Source organism: Sinohyriopsis cumingii, chromosome 9, assembly GCF_028554795.1.
Source record: "Sinohyriopsis cumingii isolate HCF-2022 chromosome 9, ASM2855479v2, whole genome shotgun sequence".
In the NCBI taxonomy this organism is placed as follows: Eukaryota; Metazoa; Mollusca; class Bivalvia; order Unionida; family Unionidae; genus Sinohyriopsis; species Sinohyriopsis cumingii.
The window spans coordinates 88,447,663-88,469,796 of NC_142969.1; the positions used below are offsets into that span (position 1 = coordinate 88,447,663).

The 22,134-nt window shown below is 34.5% G+C and overlaps 1 long non-coding RNA gene across 1 annotated transcript in view; it reads left to right on the forward strand.

Moving 5' to 3' along the window:
* LOC149792190 (uncharacterized) overlaps positions 1-22,134 on the forward strand; it is a 109,250-nt gene that overhangs the window by 66,472 nt on the left and 20,644 nt on the right. The window lies entirely within an intron of this gene.

Below are 22,134 nucleotides of genomic sequence, written 5' to 3' on the forward strand. Positions count from 1 at the left end.
GAAAAAGCAGAATATAATTATAACAATAACCATGATGATGGTTAATCTACCTCCTACTGTCCCTCTAAAGTATCAAGCCTGTTCAATGATGGACTTCGTCACTTATTTTACAATCATTTTGTCTAAGAACCAATCACTGAAGTAGCACTTTTTTGCCAAACTAAACATCAGCTATTAGACTACCCATGCATTCCCACACCTTCGATTTAATGTTAGATTAAGCAGATTTTTTATTCAATTTCAACAATATCTTTGCATTTCAGAACTTCAGAACTAAACTGAAGCACAAGAGCATATATATATATATATATATACATACACTATTATTTAAGGTGGGTCGTGGGCAGTTTTGTCGTCCTCGGACCGGTTTCGTGGGCAGATGAAAGCGTCGTGGGCAGATGGAAATCTGCCCGAAGCACGTCGTCCTTTTCTGCACTCTCGCCACAAATATCAATAAAATAAATACATATTTACGCTGCTGAATGTTAAATATTCGATAAATATTCATCTGCAAAATAAATAAATGCCTTTTTACCTATTTATTTCCATTTTTTCGTTAATGAATTGAATTGAATATCACAACTTGAGTTACCTCCCATTATGTACTAGCATTTCTTGCAGCGTAAAAATAGATTGACCCGGAAGTAGTATGTTTCAAATTTACTGCCCATGATGACAGGGGGTCGTTACAAAGAAAATCAAGGGATGGGGTTCTAACCTGTAACAATATAATATGTTAACATTGTTACAGTTTAGAACCCACATCTGTTGATTTTCTTTGTAACGAGCCACTGTGCCCGTGATTATTATTGTGAGAGATCACAATTGACCGGGAACCAGGAGTGAATAATCTGCCAATGTGGCCAACAAGCACCATACATATATACTATTTATTATGATATCTAAGAAGTTTTCAATAATGCTAATTAGTAACATTATAATGAGTGAGCTGTTGTATGTCTTTTGAAATACCTCTATTCTCTATTGCTAGTCTTGAGCCCAAACTAAGAAGATTGTGGCTGTCATTAGAAATACAAGTGATACCATTTATTTAAATCCAGGCTTAGTAAGTTCACAACTTCACTTAAGCTCATATTATATGCTGCTGCATTTTCTTCTCTCAGTCTATCATTAACAACAACAACAAAAGAAAAATGGTGTTTACTCAGAATTTGTTCCTACATTTATCAAAACGTTTGTTTTGGAACAGATTTTGTTGGAAAAGCTGAAAGAATAAAATGGGGGAAAATCATGATGGTATAATAATACAATTGTTTACTTATAATAAAAGAATACTAGATTTAGTGTACAACATCCTTGCAATAATTAATTGGCATTGTGAATATGCAGAACCCCAATTCTTTAATGTACATGTACTGTTTAAGGTGCAAAACTGTTTGCATACTTCATAACTTATTTCTCTAATAATGCAAATAATAGGAGTCAGAAGACATTTAGAAAGAATTAATTTGTCAAAATAAGTTAAATATCAAGATTAGTTTAATGGACGTTTGAAAATTTACTATTAAAGTAAAATTGCCTATTTTTGAGAGAAAAATCCTAATAGTAATACATGTACTTTTATTTAAATTAGCAGTAATGTAGAGGATGCTGATTTATTTATGAAATATACCATAAACGTGTGTTTCATGTTCATTACTCCAAAGTAAAATACCCAAGAACCACCTCAGAAAATCAGTAATGACATATCCATGTAAAACACAAAACACAATTCTAAAAAAGTGTTGGAGATGCAGTTATCAGCTGTGAGTCACATAGCTAACACATGCTGAGTAGCGGACTGGATGCTTGGTATGGTAGGAATTGTATTTGCCTTGTCAGAATAGTTGGTAAAGATTTTAAGAGGACTTCTTGGTTGGAGAAAAGTGAATTGGAGAAATGTATTATTTTTTTCATCGTATGTGTCCTTGTTTCACTTCATTAATAATAATGATATGACTTTTGACAAATCTTTTTGTCTGAGTGACTCAATGCTGATAAGTGTAAAAAATGTTGAGGCTGCAACAGATGTGTCCTCTGTAGAAATGGGTGTTTATTAAACTAGGTCAAAATTAGGTAGTGTAAAAATAGGAAGTGGAACAATACACAATATGGAAAACGCTCGCTGTGGAAGACATTGCTCGGACATACAGACACATCAAGATGTATTTAATAAAATTCATACACATATTATATACTGTTGCATAGCTCTCCTTGTATGCTTCAGATTTATACTATTAACATTGAAGTTTGTGGTACCGAGGCAAACGGCAATGGTTGATGCACGTATCAAGGATATGAAGATCGTTAAATTCACAACCGATACAGAGTCAAACATACCAAAAATGTCATATTGCATTTTCTTACATTTCTACTATCACAGATCGATTTAGATTGATGGGAAACCTATCAATTTATATCAAATTTGTCAAAATCGGGGTTTCTTTACTATTGCTGTGAGTTATTCACCTGTATGGAAAACGATCGTATAGGAAGACATTAGGCGAAATGACAGACAAAGGAAGACATACTTAATAAGATACATACACATACTATTTACAGTTGTACGGCTTTAATTATATGCTTTAGATATATAGCAATAGCATCGAAATATGTAGTACGATCGCAAAACGGCAATGGTAGATTCACGTAGCAAGGATATGAAGATCGGTAAAGTCGCACCCGATATTCAGTAAAAAGAACAAAACCTTCTATTTTGCATTTTCACACATGTCTATTTGCACAGATCGATTTAGTATGATTAGAAACATATCAATTAAAATCAAATTTTCATCTGATATCAAATGTGTCAAAACCGTTGTTTTTGCGATTGTTATGACTTATTCGCCCATATGAAAAAGTTTCGTATAGATCGGTTCTAGGCGCACGAACAGACAAATAAAGACGTGCTTATTAAGATATATACACACATTTTATAATATTTTTATAGTTTTAATTCTATACTTCAGATCTCTAATATTAGCATCGAAGTATGTGCTACAATCACAAAACGGGAAGGGTGTATTAAAGTAGCAAGGATATGAAGATCGGTAAAGTCGCACCCTATATTCCGTAAAAGTGGAACTTTTTTATTTTGTATTTTCACTCACGTCTATTGGCACAAATCGATTTAGGCAGATGAGAACCTATATATTAATATGAAATTTGTCAAAAGCTGTGTTTGTTTACTATTGGTATAAATTATTCACCTATATGGAAACCATTCGGATAGGAAGGCATCGGGTGCACAAACAGACATATGAAACCGTACTTAATAAGATACATACACATATTATTTAATGTTGTACATCTTTAATTATATCCTTCAAATCTATAGTATCAGCATCCAAGTATGTGTTACTATCGGAAAACGGGAAGGGTAGATGCACATATCAAGGATATGAAGATCGGTAAAGTCGCAAGCAGTAATAAGTCATAAATACCAACTGTTTTATTATTAATTTTCTCGACTTTGTTTTGGCACAGATCGATTTAAACTGATGAGAAACCTATACATTGATATTATATATGTCGAAATATATGGTTGTTTAAGATTGGTACAATTAATTTACCTATATGGAAAATGTTTGTGTTGGAAGGCATTTGGCGCACGGAAAGACAAATGAAGACGATCTTAATAATATATGTAAACATGTTATATGCTGTTGTTTAGCTTTAATTTTATGCTTGAAATCAGTAAAATTAGCATCGAAGTATGTTGTAACCCCCCTCCCCTTAGTACGCTACTGCAAGCAGACTTTGTCAAATGCTAAGAGACACTAACTTGCTCGAAAATTATAATTTTAAAAATATTTATGGACTCGTATATTATAACCTTATAATGCGCCTTCATTTTCCATCAGGTAGGTCTCCAGGTCGAGTTGTCTTGAAAAACAGGGACCAGTATCGTACATTCTTTTCTAAGCGACTTCTCCGATGGAGCAATGTGTCTATAAAGCGTCAGCTTCGGATGAGAGTGGTCGCGTATTCAAACCCCGGCCGAATCATACTAAAGACATAAAAATGATACTATCAGCTGCCTCTTTTGGTACCGATCATAAAGAGGTTAGTGTTCGGATTAGTCGGCCTGGTGTCAGGATAGTGTTACTGGGTGGGACAAGTTTGTCTTGTGTCCGCTAAAATGCAAAAGCCTACTGAACCAAGTCGAACAGGTTACTTATTATAGAACTTATTTTCGAGGTTTTAGCGCCCCCCCCCCTTAAATGCGTACATATATTATCAGTATACCTCCATACGCAAGCCTATGCATCTGGGTTACCCCCCTACCCCATCTATGAGTACATACTAAATGGACGGCCCCTAACCATTCATGAGATGGTATTGATTCAAATTTACGAGTGCGATTGTGATGTACGCATTGCCCTACACAAACACGGGATGGTATTATTCAACCGTATATGTCCACAAAACTATATATATTTATAGATACATGTATACAACCATGGTACAGCAATTAGGTATCTAATTACATAATGACAGTGTAGTGGTTGGCAAATTTAAGAAACATACTTTTTTAATCAGACACCATGCCAAAAGGAAAGAACTAACTTACAGTTTACGCTAAACTAAATTAAATTTACTATTTTTGTTTCCAGCATGGTCGGAATATGTTTAAATGTTTCATATTAGGAAACAATTCGCATTATGGCTAAGTATATCTAAGAAGGAAATAAGATGTTCTTACAAACTCTTATTTTGTTGTTATATTGGTTACCTCTCAACATATGAACCATTCTTTGCCATCTCACGATTATAATCCGTATGATTATAATCCGTATGTACTCATGTGTTGTCTCATTTGTAGCATTAATTTTTAAATGTATACTTTGCTTGTAAAATGATCCCACTTTATATAAATGTGCAATCACCGCAATCGTGATGTGCTTACAGGAATACATTCTTCTGAGTTCTACTGAAGTCAATTATTCAGTATAATTTGTAAAACGATATGGACTCATTGATAAAAGTGACTGTTTTCTTTACTTTGGTTTGTCGCAATATTTTTCTAACACAATACTAACAGACACTGGTCACACATGACGCCCCAAAGAAGCAGTTCTAGTTAATTCTTTTTTACCTCTAGTAATGGGATTTTTACAATATATGGCAGTGGCAGATGTGCGTCGATTATCAGACAATGGTCGGCTTTTGCATTATTCACTTATTTCCCTAATTGGAGTGCGGACTGATTGACCGTTAAGCAAAATCTCAATTAATCTCTGCGATTTATGTGTTATCGTTTTGATGCAACGTACAATATTGTCAACAGTGTTTATTTAATTCCATCATCGTTTAACAAAACTTCTTTTCTTATCCTCTCTAAATCAACTTTTGTTGACCAAAGACAATACATTTTATAAGCAAGGCAGAACGCAAGATCACATTACCCATCCACGAGTACAATGAAAATATGTAAATAAAAATAGTTAATAAAATTCCAAGGTATGTATAATATTGTAATATATTTTGGAGTATGCGCATTTGTTTACACCTCTCCATTTTAAGGATTCCTTATATACTTCCTTGAATATGGGAAGTCAGTTCTGGGATTATAGTCTTTAGACCGAAATAATTAGCCAATTACTAGGGGCAAACGTTACGGAGTGAAGTGTAAGTGAGTTTCAAGATGACATGGTTTACTTTTGGTGAATTCAGGTCAGAGCCGCATGAGTGTCCCTGTCACTCAGTAGTCCCTATTCAAATCTAATTGCGTGAATTGATCGTGTGACTCCAGGTGCAGTGTTTATGACTGGAGATTGGTAAATTATACAATGGAATCAATAGGAAAGGACTGTTCCGCCGTCGGCAGGCGCCATTTATTGTTGCTTTGGTGGTAAATATGTTACAAAGTTACAGGCGAAATGAAGCTAAAAATCATGATTTAAATGGCCTAAGGTGGCGTAGTAAAAACGGTTCCCTGTATTAGGTTGTTGAGTTGTATAGTTTCACGGCGTGAAATACTGGCGGTAAGTTACGAAAAGTTAACGAAGAGAAGCTTTGCAGTTGTGACCTTGACATACAATTGGGAAGTTGGGATTTGTGGTCATGTATTAATTAGAGTAACATTATTGATAGAATGGACGCGTTGGACTTTCCAATTTGCAGAAGCAGTTGTACAGAATTACTTTGAATCAGGGGAAACTTATGACTCGTAGCGGGATTCGCGCAAGGGCTTGACATCGCTCGGTCAAGAAACCCCTTTGGTTGATACAATATTTCTTGCGTGAGCATAATGCAAATATGTATACTGGCTTCCACTGTTTTCAGCTATGATGTACGATATTGAGATCTCAGTCGGTCAGGATATTCTTTAACAACGGTATATTTTATCCTAAAACGTTTTTCAATACGGTTCCATTTCAATACGGTACCATTTACCCCTTGCAATAAAGTATATCAGTTGGAGGTTGAGGATGAACTAATCGATATTGAATTTCTCTAAGTACTGTTTGGTCAATGTTCGGATCTCATTATCTTGTTATTGCAAAAACATATATTGGTTACAATCAATTACACCTTTAGTTTTATGATTATTTAGACATTCTATATAAATCCAGCATGATATTAGTTAATATTTCGACGATATTGTTATATGTGACCAGTACATTTGAACAGGTATGATTATAAACAGTAAAATTAGGCATTTAAACTGTAGGAAAAAAAATTCTACTGAAAAATGTTTCATCAGCATAAAAAACTAAGGATTGTCAAATCCGAGACTAGACAACATTTTATAGTACCTATATTTGCTCTTTTCAGGCCAAGTCCTCACGTAATGGCTTGTTTTAGTAGATATTTGAATTCACTTGCTTGTTTTTGTGTGGGTTTTTTTTTTCCTCCCACACAAATTGCGCATGCTTGGAATTTAATTTCCGTTGCCATGACGTATAAAAGTTACCATGCACCAACATTTTTTTTTGCATCAGATTTGCATAACATGATTAAAAGTAGTTATACTTGAACAAAAAGAACCAAAATAAAGTATCAAGTGTACAGAAAAAATAATTTAATTTCTCGAAATAAAAGTATACATCACTGTTACTTAGCTACGATTTTCCACCAGTAGAGGACGCCAGCAGGAAATGACGTACATTTATCCCCACAAGACGAAGTACTGGGGGGGGGGGGGCGCACCAGACAGATCCCCCCCCACTTTTCCAAACAATTATAGTGTTTTATGTGTATTTATTCCGCCCCCCCCATGTATTGTATGTTTTATATTATGCAAAAGAATTTAGGTCAAAAAAATTTAATTCTAATTTTCAACGGGGTATTCTTTTTAAACCTAGTTTTATCTGTAGGGTTTTTTTCCGAGTAGGTTTCCATCTTTCCATCACCTGACTTGAAATCCCTTCCCTATACTCTTGGTTGACCTTGGCTAGAGGTCGCCTATATCCCGTGTGTGCTATATGTATATATGCTATAGATTGTGTATGCTATATTTTGCTTCCATGTTGGGATAGCCTATATTTTTTTCCCAAATCTCCCCAGTAATCTTAGGACCTTATAATCGGATCAAAAAAAGGTTTATTTTTATTTATTTAATAAATTTTTTAATTTTGGCGAAGTAACGGTGTACTATAATTTAATTAAGAAAAAAAAAACTTTATGTGTTCTGTGTGCAAATATATTGTGTCATCATTCACATATTGGATTTGTAAATTGAAATCCGCTGTACTCGAGTTGGAGTCCATACATTTTTTATTTGCTTGTATTTCTCCCACCTAGAGTTAGGCCGTCTCAAATTATTTATTGGATTTCTGCCAAAATCTCTAAAAATAGTTGTCCTTCCCCCCGCCCCCCGTACACACACAGTGGGGATTTACCGTGCAGTTCGAGAGCTGCACATTTAGAGCGAATATAATTAGAAGAGAGACTTATTAGATCCTTTGTTTTCGTGTTTGTATGTAAAGTTTCCTATATGGGGTGTTTTCCCCGACTCTTTCATAGCCCCAAGACGTCATTATCTCGTACTTTTCCCATACAGTGTCTCTGTCCCGATAATTAAGATTTGTGATAGTTTGCGTGATATAATTAAAGTCTATTTAATTATTTAATTTTAATTTTAATGGATAATAAAAAGAAGCTGAAGCTTTTTAGGAAAATTAATAAGAAATTAAAAGGGTGGCGGCTACAGCAGATTCCAATCCGGGATGGGGCTATGGGGGCAAGGGTTCACTTTGTGGTGGTCCCCTTTAAGGGGAGACTATCCATTGCCCCATCTCCCTCCCTTCTTTTCACCCTTTGCAGCCCCGTCCCCCCCATTCACAAATCTTCCTAGAAGTTATTTTTCTAATTAATTTGAAAGGATTACAAAAAAATTGGCCTATTCATTTTTTTATGTTCATGACTTGGTCACACGCCATCATGGTTTTAGTTATGTAATCTGTTATTTTTCCTATTAAATGTCTGTTAAAGTTGCCGTCTTGATATAAAATTTGGTTTCTTCTGTATTTTTATTTCTTGGATATCTCCATAATTAATTGTATCCTGTCTTGTTTCCTAAACTCGCACTGTGCTATCGCATGATATTTTGTGAAGTTCGCACATTTGCACATGAGATATTTTACATGTATGCGTATCATTCTCCTTCGGAGTGCCACTTTACCAGTCAGCCATATGTCGTGTAGATATTTGAATATCAAGCTTTGTATTTTTGGAGAGCCGATTTTGGTCCAGTACCTCCAAGGTCTGTCCCAATTAACCGAGATATTTCCTCCTCTACTTTATTTTTAATTTTAGAGGTTGAATTTTCCCTTATCCAATTATATGTTTCCTTAGTTTCAATTCCCCAATGTTCCTCATTTTCCCTATATTTACATAAAAGTTAATTTATATTTCTAAAGGTCCTTGGTTTTTCAAGTCTTTTTACCAGTTTATTATTTTTGTAGATGTTACTTATGTTTTTCATGCTAAAACCAAACCAGTAAATGTATAAAGCTTCCTAAGGGGTTTTGGTTGGATATTTATTTCTTTTACATTATAAATTAAATACTAGAGAGGAGGCCTAACTCGAATCGGGAGAAACACAAATAAATAAAGAAAGAAAGTGCGGACCCTGACTCGAATACAGCCTGCCTCATTTTGAAAATAGACTTTAATGTGAGAAACGCCACACCATTGTCACTCACAAAAAACAATAGGTTTTATTTTAATTTCAACTGGTAGTATACCGTTCATCTCGCCGGAATTCTAAATTGCAAATTAATTCAAAAGCAACTAAATTTATAACAGGACAAACAAATAAATTTGAAAAGTCCATAGAAAAATATATATTAAGGCAACAGGGACAAATTTGATATAGTTTTGCTGTCCCTACACACAGACTATATAGCATACACACACCATATCATTGATACACATAGCATACACGGAACATAGGAAATCCTTGGCAAATATCACTAAAAATCAAGGATACGAAATCTGAAAATGGGGATAAGACCCATGTTTCAGACACTACCCTTTAGAAAACACTAGGTCTAATTATAAACTAAAAGTTTGATCAAAATTCCTTTTTTAAAACTTTAAACAAGCACACACATCTTGGGGTATACAAGAGTACATGCAAAAACTTTCTCTGTCTGGTGCCCCCCCCCCCAAAAAAAAATGAATAATAATACTTTCGTAACCCATACTAGCGAAAGATTATCATTTGCACTCACATTGTATGTTCTTTAAAATAATGAATTTTTTTATTTGCGACATATCGTCGTATAGTTAACCTGGATACAATACAATCTTGGTCCGTTTGCACCTTGTAACTTATCATGTGTGAATGGCAGGCGCCTTCAAGCAATCTGGTGATATTTTCGTCTCTTTTGCGATATTTTTTTTATCTGACATTAGCGATACACACACAGTAAGGATGCATACGCATGCCGGCATCTGCTACATTTACGGAGTTCGTTGATATATTTCGTTCTGTAAATTTCGCATGATGAAAAAAGAAGGAATACATTATAACAATGCAAGGTTAGTTTCTTTTGTTTTATTTTCAATCAAGTGTTTGTTTATTGTACCGTGCCGGGGTGGGGTGGGATGGGGGGGGGGGGCACAAATTCAACACAAAATTAGTTCCTTTCTTATCTGCACGGAATAATGGAGCAAATATGATTGACGATTTTGATAGTAATAACAAGCTTTCAATATACGCCCGCACACACGAAGACAACTTGAAAAATAGAAACAAACAATAAAATTAACTGGTAACTTCGCACTTGCTCAAGGCTTTGTAGTTAAAATGGGGGGGGTCAGTGCTATTCTATGGTTAGACATGACTATTTCGCAGAAATGCAAACAAATCTTTTGAGATGAGCATAAAAGACAATTATTTCTTTTCCTCCATACATTTACGATGCTCTCAAAGGACCCACATATTTAGGTAAAATTATGACCGTTACCAGGCGTTACTGAGTTGAAAAGATGCCGAGTAAACTTACTAATTACGCCACGTACAATGTATAAACAACACTTGGCAACTTTTAATGATAAAAGTTGGTGTTTTTGTTTATTTATTTAGTTATTTAGTTATCAGAACTCTTTCAGAATAACAATGTAATTGCCGATTATACAGCTCGCCTCTAAGAAGATTTTCGAAGTTTCCAACTGCCATGCATAAAATAAGTTTATGCCAAAGTGATCGTGACCTACAAAATGTTGGCTATTGTCACAGGGCATAACATTCATGAAACAATAAAGATCATTCCTTTTTGTTTTATCAAAGCAGCGGAACCATAATGAGTTGATAAAACACAAGGATGTGTGTTGTTGTTTTGCAAACCATTGCTAATAAAATCAGCTTCAGAAACTATTATTATTGTCCGCTCTAGAGGAAAGATTTTACAAGATGGAAATCACTGACTGTCAGTATCCCTGGAATGACAACCAGTATGACAACTCTAACTAGTTTGTGCATCAGTAAATAATCTTGAGTAGCCACTGCACCTGAAATGCATGCAGTCCATTCATCGAATACCTCCTATTCATTCATTGTATAATACACATTTTACTTACTAAGAATACCCTATCACAGTATAAATGTTTAGTCATAAATCGGGAACGTTTACAACTGAATATGCATATTCATTTCTATTTTAACCGTACTGTCATAAAGGTACTTCTGTGGAGGCTAGTGTGTATATGTCATGATGAAAGCTTATGTCATCAATAGTTTTCTTTCTTTGCTCTTTACCAAAAATCAAAACAATAAGACTTTCGTTCATCTTTTTTTAGATTTCATATTTTCTTGAGAATTTTTTTAAAAATGTATCTGGAAAGTAAACATAAAAAATACGATAATTTAAAAAATGAAATTTGGGTCTCCATCTAAAGAATTTATATATTCTTAGTTACTACTCAGTAATTTTTAATTATTCATAAATGATTGTAAGAGAAATTAGTTTTGCAATGTAAAAGTGCGAGTTTGCTCCATTTAGAGAAGGGTTTACTTGCTATTCTCTTTGTATAATTCTCCCAGCTTTAAACTGCAGATACAGAACATTACATAAGACAGCGAATTTCAGTCTTAACCTAAAGCTCGATGCTGGAGAAGAGGTCACTAAATTACCGTTTCCATAGTTACACACTGATCAGATAGAACAGTCTCCCGCTGGTATCATTCCCTATAGATGAGTTACAGGCCAAGTAAACTGCCTTCATTTCATGAGCTATACTAGTGTAGTATAGATGAAATAAGTTTTAAATTGCAAAAGTTGTCTATTTGTAACCAAAGTGCAAATCAATAAAGGAATATAATGACATGTAAAATTACATGAACAACAATGAAGGATCTTTTACGAGAGTCGCAAAAGATTGAAACTATTTAACGAATTTCATAAATTTCATTTTAAATAATCTTAAATGTAAGATTATGTTATGTGTATCACATGACAGAAATGATATTCAATAAAAAGCATAAAAATAGGTTACATAATTGACTTTAAATTACATTCGTCATTACACCTTCAATTCATATGTCGTCATGCCGGCATTTGCTGAGTTATTGGATGTTATTAAACGTATCATATAGTTACGTATGATACTGGAAAATATCATATGGGTATATTAATCTTAAGAGGAGCCACATTGGTTCAGTGGTTAGCGTCTCAGACCTGCGACCGAAATGATGCAGGTTCAACCCCTGCCATCGGATCAAATCCTCGACCTTATTGGAAAAGAATGAGATAACAAGTATATTCTACAAAGACATGGAACCTATTACTTCCACTGAAACGTACGAAATGATCATCTAAATTTGCAACAAGTGATCAGGAGAAGTGCGACCTGTTTAACTCGCAAGTTTGATATGTTACACGTTTAAAAAAATTATGATAAACAGTTACCGCATTTTGAAGTTAGAAATCAAACTTTTATTTCTGCCATCATTATATATAAACAAGAAATTATAGATGTAATAACTAGTCTTGACCTAAACAAAACCGCTGAAACCAATCCAATAAGTAATAAACTTGTACAAGTATAGTTGAAGAAATGTATGTTCCATTGCAAATACTTTTAAATAAATCACTCATAACCAGTGTGTTCCCAACACAGTGCAAGCTAGCGTATGACATACCGATGTATAAGAAAGGAGATAAAACACTACCGTCTAAATACAGACTAATTGTTGACTTCGGCTAAATTATATACACTATCCATAAGTCCAACCTTAGAATATACTTCTGGAGTCTGGGATAATTGCGCTATTGAAGATTCGGAAAGATCAGAATAAAGGGGGGGGGGAATCAGATGGAAGATGTACGGATCGTTCCAAATCTATACCCATTAGTTTTTTCTAGATAGTCTCTTTATGCGGAAACTGTTTGGTTTGCAAAACGAAGGAAAAGGAAGAGATTATGCATTATGTATTCGATTATAAATACTCAAGTACCTAACTATTTAAGCGAACTTCTTCCACAAAGGAGATATGAGGCATCTAATTATCGTCTACGTTACTCTCAAAGTATCACACCAATCTCTACCAAACTTTATATTTTCACACGACCTTTTACCATATACGATTCGTCTTTAGAACTCTCTCCCTGATGATATCCGAAATCCTCCAAATCTTTCTATTTTTAAGAAACGTTTCTCTAATTTAACTAACGGGTCATCACACAAGCAGAAAGACATCTTATTGTAGGTGGGTAGTCACGTCACTTTTCAATGATAAATCTAGACTTAACCAAGAAGTGTGTTGAAAGGTAGAGCGAAAGAGCTGGGGTCTTTGGCATCAGGTAAGGGGCAATAGACAAAGTGTTCAACTTCTTCATTATCATAATCACATGCAGAGGGGAAAGAGTTAACTAAATTCACCATGTAAAGGTCGGATTTCAAGAGACTACCTGCTTGTCTAAGTTTAGTATGTAGGATATTAAGATGACATTTGTCAGTAGCATAATTTTAGCGTGATGACCCGTTAGTAGAATTAGAAAAACGTTTCTTAAAAACAGAAAGATTTGGAGGATGAGAAACCTATAAATTGATATCAAATGTGTTAACATCGGTGGTTCTTTACAATTGGCATGACTTATTTGATTATATACAAACCATCAAAACACGGCAAGGGTAGAAGCGGGTAGCAAAAATATGAAGATCGGTAAGTCGCAAGCAATACCGAGATAAAAAAGGCAATTTTCAAGGTAGCATTTTCACACATTTATATTGACACGGGTCGTTTTAGACTAATGAGAAACCAATAAATGGATATCAAATATGTCCAAATCTTTGGGGTTTTTTTACGATTAACATGACATATTTAGCCTTATAGAAAACGATCATGTTGCAAGGATATAGGCGCACGGACAGAGAAATGAAGATATACTTAATAAGACACATACACATAATTTTTACTGTTTTATTGCTTAAGTATATGCTTCATATCATTAGTATCAGCATCGAGGTATTTGATACCATCGCAAAACAGCAATGGTAGAGGCACGTAACAAGGATATGAAGATTGGCAATGGTAAAGTTGCAAAGGATACTGGGTAAAATATATAAACTTTTCTAGGTTGCATTTTCACACATTTCTGTAGGCATAGATCAATTTAGACTGTGAGAAACCTATCAAATAATACCAGATTTGTCAAAATTTTTGTGTGCTTACGATTGGTATGGCTTATTCGACTCTAAGATAAACGTTCGTGTTGTATCGATCTAGGAGCACTAACATTCAAATGATTATCATTGAATTATATGGTACCATCTCAAAGCAGCAATGGTAGAGGCACGTAGGTAGGATATGATGATCCGTTGATGATCCGTAATATCGCAAGCGACACCGAGTAAAAAATATCAACCTTTTTACTTGCATTTTCACACATTTATATATTTCACAGATCAATTTAGACTGATGAGAAACCTATCAATTGATATCAAATTCGTCTAAATCGCGTTTTAAAAAAAAATACTATTGTTATAACTTATTTGCCTATATGGAAAACGCTCATTGAGGAAGACATTGAGCGGACATACAGACACATAAAGATGTACTTTATAAGATGCCTACACATATTATATACTGTTGTATAGCTTTCCCTATATGCTTCAAATATATACTATTAACATTGAAGTAGGTGGTACCGTGGCAAACGGCAATGGTTGATGCACGTTTCAAGGATATGAATATCCTTAAAGTCGCAACCGATATCGAGCCAAAAATATAAACTTTTTTATTTTGTATTTTCGCACATTTATGTTGGCACAAATCGATTTAGACAGATGAGAAATTGTCAACTGATATCAGATTTGTCTAAATCGGGGCTTATTTACTATTGTTATGACTTATTCACCTATATGGAAAACGATCGTATAGGAAGAGAGGGCGAAAGGACAGACAAATAAAGACGTACTTAATAAGATACATACACATATTATTTACCGTTGTACAGCTGTAATTACATGCTTCAAATATATAGTATTAGCAACGAAATATGTGGTACGATCGCAAAACGGCAATGGTAGATTCACGTACCAAGGATATGAAGATCGGTAATGTCGCATCCAATATTCTGTAAAAAGAACAAAACAATTGATTTTGCATTTTCACACATGTCTATTGGCAGATCGACTTAGTCTCATGAGAAACCTATTAATTGATATCAAACTTGTCAACATCGCTGGTTGTTTGCGATTGCTATGACTTATTTGCCTATATGGAAAACGTTCGGATAGGAAGGCACTGTGCGCACGGAGAGACAAATGAAGACTTACTTAATAAGAAACATACACACATAGTATTTACTGTTGTACAGCATTGATTATATGCTTCAAATCTATAGTATTATCATCCAAACATGTACTACCATCGCAAAACGGGAAGGGTGGAAGCACGTAGCAAGGACACGAAGACAGGCAAAGTCGAAATCGATACCGAATAAACAGATACCAATTTTTTAGTTTGCAGTTTTACACATTTCAATTGGCAAATATCGATTTAGACTGACGGACAAAATATTGATTGATATTAAATTTTTCAACATCCGTGGTTGTTTACGATCGGCAGGACTTACTCGCCCATATGGACAATGTTCGTATCGTTCGGATCTTGGCGCACGTACAGACACATGAAGACGTACTTAATAACATACACATAATATGTACTGTTGTATTGCTTTAATTCTATGCTTCAAATCATTGGTATAAACATCGAAGTATGCGATGCCTTCGCAAAAGATCAAGGATATAGGTACGTACCCATGCTATGAAGATCGGTAACGTCGCAAAGGATACGGGGTAAAATATACCTACTTTTCTAGGTTGCATTTTCACACATTTCTATAGGCATAGATCGATTTAGACTGATGAGAAACCTATCAATTAATATCAAATTTGTCAAAATCTTTGTTTGCTTACGATTGGTATGACTTATTCGCCTCTAAGGTAAACGTTCGTGTTGTAAAATGCTAGGCGCACAAAACAGACAAATGCTTATCATCGAATTATATGGTACCATTGCAATGCGGCAAGGGTAGAGGGCACGTAGTAGGATATAATGATCGGTAATGTCGCAAGTGACACCGAGTAAAAAATATCAACCTTTTTACTTTGCATTTTCACACATTTATATTGACACAGATCGATTTGGACTGAAGAGAAACCTATCAATTGATATCAAATTTGTCAACATCGGTGGTTGTTTATGATTGGTATGACTTTTTTGCCTATATGAAAAATACTCGTTGAGGAAGGCATTGGGCGCACGGACAGACACATGAAGACGTACTTAATAAGATGGATACACATATTATATACTGTTGTATAGCTTTCCTTATATGCTTCAAATTTATAGTATTAGTGTTGAAATATGTGGAACCGTGGCAAACGCCAATAGTAGAGCAAATATCAAGGATATAGATCGGCAAGGTCTAAATCGAAACTGAGTTAAAAATGCCAACTTTTTTATTTTGCATTTTCACACATTTATATTGGCACAGATCGATTTAGACTGATGCGAAATATATTAATTGATCTCAAATTTGTCAACATCGGATTTTTAAAACTATTATTATGACTTATTTGCCTATATGGAAAAAGTTCTTTGAGGAAGACATTGGGGGGACACACAGACACGTAAAGATGCACTTTATAAGATGCATACACATATTATATATTGTTGTATAGCTTTCCTTATATGTTTGAGATCGTCAATATTAAAATTGAAATATGTGGTACCGTGGCAAACTGCAATGGTAGAGGCACGTATCAAGGATATGAAGATCGTGAAAGTCGCAACCGATATCGAGTCAAAAATACAAACTATTTTATTTTCATTTTCAAACCTATCCATTGATATCAAATTTCTCTAAATCGGGGTTTATTTACTATTGTAATGACTTATTCACCAGTTTGTTAAACGATCGTATAGAAGACATTAGGAGAAAAGACAGACAAATGAAGACGTACTTAATAAGATACACACACGTATCATTTACTGTTGTACAGCTTTAATTATATTCTTCAAATTTATAGTATTAGCATCTAAATATGTGGTACAATCGCAAAACGGCAATGGTAGTTTCACGTAGCAAGGATATGAAGATCGGTAATGTCGCACCCGATATTCAGTAAAAAGAACAATCTTTTTTATTTTGCTTTTTCACACATGTCTATTGGCAGAGATCGACTTAGTCTCACGAGAAACGTATCAATCGATATCAAACTTGTCAACATCGCTGGTTGTTTGCGATTGGCTTGACTTATTCACCTCTATGGAAAATATTTGGTTAGGAAGGCACTAAACGCAAGGACGTACAAATGAAGACGTACTTCATACGATGCATACACACATATTATTTACCGTTGTGCAGCTTTTATTATATGTTTCAGATTTATAGAATTAGCATCGTAAAAATGTGATACGATCGCAAAACGGGAATGGCAGATGGACGTAGCAAGGAATCGATGATCGGTAACGTTGCAAGCGATACTGAGTGAAAAATATCAACTTTTCTATTTTGCATTTTCACCCATTTATATTGGCACAGATCTATTTAGACTGATGAAAAACTTGTCAGCTTATATCAAACGTGTCAAAATCATTCTTTGTTTGCGATTGGTACGACTTATTCGCCCATATGGAAAACGTTCGTATAGGTCAGATGTAGGCACACGGAAAGACAAATAAAGACGCGCTTAATAAGATACATACACATATTTTATAATTATGTACAGCTTTAATTCTATGCTTCAGATCTACAGTATTAGCATGGAAGTATGTGTGACCATCGCAGAACGGGAACGCTGTATGAACGTAGCAAGGATATGAACATCAGTAAAGTCGAACCCAATATTCAGTAAAAAGTACACTTTTTTGTATTTTGCATGTTCACACATGTCTATTGGTACAGATCGACTTAGACTGATGATAAACCTATATAATACTATGAAATTTGCCAATATTGGTGTTTGTTTACTATTGGTATGACTTATTCGTTTATATCGAAACCGTTCGTATAGGAAGGCATTGGGCGCACGAACATACATATGAAGACGTACTTAATAAGATACATACAGATATTATTTACTGTTGTACAGCTTTAATTGTATGCTTCAAATCTATAGTATTAGCATCCAATTATGTGCTACCATCCTAAACGGCAAGGGTGGAAGCATCAAGGATACGAAGGTCGGTAAAGTCGCAAGCACAATTAGTCACAAATAGCAACCTTTTTATTATTCATTTTCGCCATTTTGTGTGTGTGCGTATGTGTGTGTGGCATAGATCGATTTAAACTGATGAGAAACCTATAAATATATATCAAATATGTCGAAACTTATTTACCTATGTGGAACATGTTCGTGTAGGAAGGCATTTGGCGCACGGTAAGACAAATGAAGACGTGCTTAATAAGATATATTAACATGTTATGCTGTTGTTTAGCTCTAATTTTATGCTTGAAATCAATAGTGTCAGCATCGAAGTATGTTGCAAGCTCCCCCTTAGTACGCTACTGCAAGCACACTTTGTCAAATGCTAACAGGCACTAACTTTCTTGAAAATTATAATTATCAAAAGAATTCTGGATTCGTATATTATAATCTTATAATGCGCCTTCATTTTCCCTCAGGTAGGTCTCCAGGTCGAGTTGTCATGAACAACAGGAAGCAATATCGTACATTCTTTGTTAAGCGATCGCTCCGGTGGTGCAGTGTCTCTACAGAGCGTCCGCCTTGGATGCGAGAGGTCGCGGATTTAAACTCCGGCCGAATCATACTAAAGACTCGTAAAAATGGTACTAGCAGCTGCCTCTTTTGGCGCCCGTCATTAAGAGGTTAGTGTTCGGATTGGTCGGCCTTGTGTCAGGATAATGTGATTGGGTGGGACAAAATGATGTATGTTTGTGGCTTGATGCCACATTGCTACACATCATTATAAACTGTCACAATGCAGACATGGTAGCGGTATGATTGCATTTGTTTTTAAAGCTACGTAAAAAAATTACACACACACACACACTTTGCTAGGGTATTTGCTATTTGAACAGATGGAATCTTGTTCATATTTCAACCGCTTTTAATTAATGATCATCGCTGTGACCAACATTTCCGATAATAATACTCCCGATGACGATGATGATGATGGTTGCTGTTCATGATTTGTTTTGTTACTACTGCTCCATGGGTATATTATATATCGAACTTGAAAACAGAAGCACTACCAGCAATAAAGCAACTTTGAAAACAAATCTCACTTAGTCGATATAAATATACATTGACATCAAAATGAACGTCAAATGCTCGTGTGCAAATGTATCGAAATGAACTATCACAAGCTGGGTTTTTATTTTATTTGAATAATTTTTTTTTTTTTTTTTACATTTCTAAACCGAAATAAGTAATACTTCAAGGCTCTGTCTATGGTATAAAAATGTTCATGTACACTTTTCCATTGTAACTTTAAGTTAATAGACTGCAAATACGATGAAGCACAAATCGAGGACGTCGAGTGGTAACATTGGAACATTATTACTACTTCGGTCCAGAAGGATAGCGACCTATATATGTATTCCTGCCCACTACCATGTAGGATGTATCAAACTGTATATTACTCAAGCGCTCTTTGTCGAGCGAACTGGTGTGTGTGTAAATAAAAAATGGAATATAATAACTTTAACTGAAATATATACAATTAAATTCTATATAAAAGTGATGCGGCACCTGGGAGTAAAGCAAAAATGGAAGAAACAAACTTCCGGATCGCTACTATCAACAGCAATGGGATAGACAAAGCGAAAGCAGACAAAATACCAAAGAAACAAACTTTGATATAAGAATGATACAATAAAAACACTATGGAATTAAGCCAGAATTCAAAATTTTAGTAGAAGACAAACTTAACGCAATAAAGATATGCAACAATTTTACAAATAATGATATCAGAGTGGGTTGAAACAATAATATTTTTAAAAAAAACAGGGAGTAAGCTACAGAAGGTTTGAGGTGGTGGAATTTTTTTAAGGGACGGTTGCTACATGTTAAAATGTTTAATTGGCATATTATAAATGTGTACATGCCAGCTAATAGAAATAAGAAACTAATTTTAAAGAAAACTTATATACCTACCTACAACAATATTCGATGGAAAATCTAATCATAGGAAGAGATTTCAACTGGGTAGGGGACGAAATTGACAGAACGACTGACCTAACAAGTGACAAAATATACCGAACTGAAATGGTAAATTTATTAAATGAACACAATTTACATGACATTCATAGAAAACTGAACATTTTGAGAAGAGAATTTACCTTTGACTATAAATAAAACCAGTCTAGTAGGATTTATAAATTTTACGGGAATTTTTATGATCCATTGATATATATTAATACTGCAATAACCAACCAAAAACTATCAGACCATTTCATGGTCACTATTGACCTAAAAATGAAAAAAAAAAAAATAGAAAAAATATGGGCCAGGACTATGGAAACTAAATAATAAGATTTTAAATGACAAAGAATATGTCAAAATAATAAAATAAAAAGAGAAATTGAAACCTTCAAAAATGAAGATAATATTAATATAATAATTGCTTGGGATGTTTTGAAACACATAATAAAATGAATATCTATTCAGTACTCAAATAGAGGGCGGAAAAACAGAAAAAAGACAAACACGAACTCAAATTTGAACTAAGCAAAACAACAAACGACGATGGAGAAAAAATAACGATTGACAGACAAAATTAAAATAGTTGAAGAAGACGAAAATCAGGGGAGAATAATAAGGGCGGGAAAATTTACAGAGATCTACAACAAGGCAAAAAACGTATATAAAGGAGAAGAATTTAAAAAAGAGGGTGATACAATTTTAAAAAAAAATCAAAATAAACAATGTAACCTATACTGTAAAAGAAGATATCCTAAATAATATTTCCCAATATTATAAAGAACTATACACCACACAGAACATATACTTCAGCACAATCGACAGCTACTTAAAAAATGTCGTCTGTGAGATGACATCAACAGTACATAGAGACCAATGTGATGACGTCATCTCAGATGAAGAAATCACAAAAAGTATATCTACACTCACAACAATCGCCAGGGAACGATGGACTCAGCGTGGAATTCTACCAAACGTTCCACGGTGAACTGACGCCGATCTTAAACCCTTTTGTTTAATAATATATTTTTAAGTAAAAGTAAAATGACTAAATCTATGAGGGAGGGAGTTATCACAATTATATACAAAGGGAAAGGGGATAGAGACGAGATTAAAAACTGGAGGCCCATATAACTTTTAAACACGGACTATAAGATTTTAAGTAGGATTTTAACAAGTAGAGTAACGATTAGGATAAACAAAATAATTAATGTAAATCAAACTTCTGGGGGAGGAATATACAAAACAATATTTTAAACATTAAAACTGTAATTAACTACGTAAATGAAACTGGTATGATGAGTGCTATGGTACTCTTCGACCAGGAGAAAGCTTTCGACCGATTTGAACAAAACTATATAAAGAATATTTTTAAACAATTTGGTGTCAGACCCAATTTCCGAAATGGACCAAAATCCTACAAACTGGGAAAATTTCATGTGTACAATTAAACGGGAAATGCACTAAAGAATTTGAAATACAACGATCAGTGAGACAAGGATGTCCACTATCAATGCTACAATACGTAATGACAACAGAAATCCTAAGTCACACGATAAGAAACAACCCAGAAATACAAGCAGGGGCGTATTAACTATTAGGCAGACTAAGCACGTGCTTAGGGCACCAGGGCCAAAGGGGGCACCACAAAGTTGAGAAAAGGGTGAAAAGAAAACAAAAGAGAATGAAGATTTGTAAAAAAATTTTTATAAAACTAGTGCCAATTGATCATAATGTTCTGTTTCTTGATCATGGTACAACCTAGGGTTATCTTCACAGGTGTACGTGGAAAGGAGGGGGGCACCAACATTTGTCAGTGCTTAGGGCACCGGTGAGCCTTAATCCGCCCCTGAATGCAAGGCATACAAATACCAAACCTAAAAGAGAATAAAAAATGCTCTAACATGCATATGACTGCACCAACTTTATAAGAGAGGGAAAATGCTATAAGCATCTAGTAGATGAATTTGAAAAATTTGGTAAAACGTCGGGTTCCAAAATAAA